Below are 4,126 nucleotides of genomic sequence, written 5' to 3' on the forward strand. Positions count from 1 at the left end.
TAAACACTGCCATGGCCTCCAGGATCCATTTTCCCCTTTATCCCCACAAATGCACAGCAGCCTGCTTTTGTTCAGATGGACAATATCCCAACTAAATAAAGTTGATTTCCTGGGCTTCCTCAGAGCTACGGGAGACCCTGTGCTTCACCTCAGGCCAATGAATAGCACGTGTCAATCCCCTGGGGAAGGCTCTCTGGAAAGCTATTGCTTTTGGACAAGAAATGACAGATTCAGTTGGCTTGTGCCCTTTGCCTGCTACTTAACCTCTTCCTTTTTGCCTGTGTGAAAGATCAAGATGCCTGGAAGGACAGCAGTCACCTCACAGTCATGTGCATGACAGGATGGAAGAGGAGGATGAGAGAAGGAATCCAGACTCCTGACCAGTACATCTGTATCATCATCTCCATTTTACAGATGGGGCATTGAGGCTTAGAAAGGTGAAGCTGTTTGTATAAAGTCACAAATTCAAACCTCCATCTCTCTAAATTCAGATTCCATGCTCTTTCCATAAGTTCTGGTTAGAGTATAGTCTCAAGAGCAGAGATGTTAAAGAATATATATGTGTGCATTTATTTTTATTTTTGTTTTTTTGAGACAGAGTCTTGCTCTGTCACCCAGGCTGGAGTGCAGTGGCATGATTTCGGCTCACCACAGCCTCCTTCTCCCACATTCAAGCAATTCTTCTGCCTCAGCCTCCCCAGTAGCTGGGATTAGAGCACCTGCCACCACACCCAGCTAATTTTCCCATTTTTAATAGAGATGGGGGTTTCACCATGTTGGCTAGGCTGGTCTCAAACTCTTGACCTCAGGTGATCCACCTGCCTCAGCCTCCCAAACTGCTGGGATTACAGGCATGAGCCACTGCACCTGGCTGCATTTATTCTTAACTCTAAAACATACTGTTGGTTTTAGGTGAGGCTAAATTCCTGGGATAGGGAAGCTACTTAACAGGCAGGCATGGATGGGAGGTCAGTGATCATGGAGGGCTCAGAAAATCCTTTAGTGGTAAGATTTGGTCCACAGACCTGAGGAGGATACTCAGTACCCACTGGCTCTCTCTTCCTGCGACCCTGTGACTACTTCAGAGAAGATGGCCTCAGGAGTGCAAGTTAGTGATGATGTTGCATTTTTTACGACATGAAAGTTTGGAAATGCTCCATACCAGAAGAAATCAAGAAAAGAAAGAAGGCTGTCGATTTTATTTTTATTTTTATTTTTTGTTTCAGTGCAGACAAAAAGTGCTTCATGGTAGAAGAAGGCACAGAGATCTTGGTGGAGATGTTGGCGTAACCACAACTGGTCCTTTCAAGCATTTTGTGGGAATGCTTCCTGAAAACGATTGCCACTATGCTTTGTATGATGCACACTTTGAAACTAAGGAATCCAGAAAAGAAGAGTTGATGGGTTTTTGTCCTTTTTTTTTAATTTTAATTTTTTTTGGCACCTAACTAGAACCTATGAAAAGTAAACTGAACTACGCAAGCTCCAAAGATGCAATCTAAAAGGAATTTTAAGGCATAAACATGAACAGGCCAGAAGATCTCAATCAGGCTTGTATTGCTGAAAAGTTAGGTGGGTCCTTAATTGCAGCCTTTGAAGGATGCCCTGTGTAGATCATCATTCAGTGCCATACATTGAAAGCGTCCATGTTTAATGTTATTCTTTCACTATATAAATAAAGCATATATATTTAGGCCAGGGTCTCACTGAGAGGGAGCTGTCTTGTCATTTTTTAGAGTAAATATTCTAGAAACACATGCAAACAGTCCTAAATAAATCTAAAGTCTGAAGTGAAAAAAAAAATTGGGGTATTTCTAGGTATAGCCTTGTATATACTAACAGCAAGGCGATAGAATTAAATAAAAGCTACCATGAAGAAAGAAAGAGGGGTATCACTAAGTGGAAATTGTATGTAAATTCGAAGAAAGCAAATGAACTCCTATGGTGTTCTAGTGACAACAAACAGGATTTTTATTTTCTTCTCTACCCCTTTCTTCACCCCAGTGAAATAGATTTCAGAAGCACTGTTACACCAGAAAGGAAAAGAAAGAGATTGCATTTGTGTTCAAGATGCTGGATTTTAAAATTTTTGCTATTCAAAAGGTTCTGTGCCCTTTACAAGTAGGGGTGAAATTACACTGAAAAATCACTTTTTTTATTATCTTTGAAATGAGGTTTTTACAAAAGCGTGGCAGGAGGGAATCTTGTCACAGACTTCTTTTTCTTTAATGAGCTCTGGTTTCTTAATGTATCATGGATCTGCTTTAAAAACCTCTTTATTCACATGTAGTTTAACTCAGGGAGAATTAAGCAGGTCAAACCCAAACACGTTTTTCACTTGTACCAAGAATAAATGATTTTCCCCTGGAAATACCTGAAGAAGAAAATTATAAAGAGAGATTTGATTCTAAAATCCAGAACCCTTGAGCCCTGAACTTCAGGGATATTGTTCTTGCTTTGATCACAGATACAGAAAAGAAGAAACAAACCCCCAGTATGTTCTTATCTGTTTCTTGCCTTTAGAGGGGAAAGACCACATTGGATTTCTCCCAAGAAGTGAGAAAAGACGTGCATAATTTAAAGGTAATTTCTGGAGGGATGTATGGCTTAGGACCAACTCTCCCCCAATCAGCTGACTTAGAACTGCATTGTCCCCAATCAGATGGCTTAGTACCATCCCTTCTACATCATCAAAACTGCCCACAGCAGTCTGGGAGTATCCAGCAGATATTTATCTAGTTACTACAGTGCAGTGGGAATAAACTCAATGCTATAGGAAGGGAGAGATAATGGAAGATGTGGCATCGTATTTCAGGACTTCTAAGCCAATCTGACAGTCAGGGTTATGCCAAGGTCATGTGCAGTCCAGAGAAGGCCACTCCCTGCACTCCCTTCTCCATGCTGCAGGATTTTAATTCAGGTGAATCCAGATAAAAAATGAATATACCCTTAAATGGTGAAATCATAAGCAATGACTGTAAGCAGAAGTGGTTCAGGGCCAAAGAAGCTGTTTGAGGTAAAGGCACCTCCCAAAGACAAGGGACAGGAAGAGGAAGGTAATTGATGCAAGGCAGTTGATGATCAGAAGATAATGCCATTTCCGTTCATACTGGCTGGGAGAGCTGGTTGAGGTGTGCAAAGGAAATAAGGCATGGCTGAGGCTGACACATGCTCATTTGTACAGATATTTTAATAATAATAGCAAACACTTAGTGAGGCTTTACTTGTGCTAGGCAGTGTGCTAAGAACTTTACATGGAGTGCATCATTTTGTTTTCACAACTCTATGGAATTCTTTCTAGATACTTTAATAGAGAGGAAGATGAGGCTTGGAAAAGTTAAGTAACTTGGGCATGTCACTATGGTAGTTAAGGTGGTTAAATCACGATTCAAATGTGAGCAGCCAGATCCTCGACTTGACCTTTTAACCCTCACTAAAGTCACGATTTCTACTTTGTGCTCGTCAATGCCTTGAGCCCTGGGAATACCAGCGTGATTGAGACATTTCCTTCTGTCTTGGAGCTGATTATATTTTAACTTATAGATTTGTAATATTAAATATTTTTGCCATGATAATTATCTTTCTTTTGAGGACTACAAATATAATCTACCTGATACATTTGAATTCTTTCTAATCATTTTTCACTAATTACCAGATTTCTTCCCTGCCTGACTTAGTGTCTTGTCCCAAATCAGATAGGGAGGAGAGCGGAAGGAATGGAGGTTAGAAGCCTCAATTCACCTCACCACATGGACACGTACAGAGAATCAGAAGTGAACATAACTTCTGGAATAAAAGCAAATCTCATGTGTTATAGATAGGAGGCTGGAGGAAAGGGAGATTAATTCTAACTGGGGGAGTTGGGGAAAACATCCTAGGAACAGTGACATTGGGCTGGGTATTGAAGCCTGGTTCATCACCTGAGTACCTGTTTATCCAGCCACCTAGACCCTGAAGCAGATTCATTCAAACTTTGTGGCCTGGAGATGGTACTGCTTGCCACATAGAATTACCCCACCAAAAACTGCCCAAACTTCCTTCATGTCCTGGGGGAAAAGGAAGAAGAAAAAGAGGAAGGAAGGAAGGAAGGAAGGAAGGAAGGAAGGAAGGAAGGAAGGAAGGAAGG

The 4,126-nt window shown here is 41.1% G+C and overlaps 1 pseudogene; it reads left to right on the forward strand.

The window, feature by feature from the left end:
• The first annotated feature begins 1,090 nt into the window (after positions 1–1,090).
• LOC111545861 lies at positions 1,091–1,613 on the forward strand (annotated as a pseudogene).
• The last annotated feature ends 2,513 nt before the right edge of the window (positions 1,614–4,126 follow it).

The sequence above is a fragment of the Piliocolobus tephrosceles genome, chromosome 11 (assembly GCF_002776525.5).
Source record: "Piliocolobus tephrosceles isolate RC106 chromosome 11, ASM277652v3, whole genome shotgun sequence".
NCBI lineage: Eukaryota > Metazoa > Chordata > Mammalia > Primates > Cercopithecidae > Piliocolobus > Piliocolobus tephrosceles.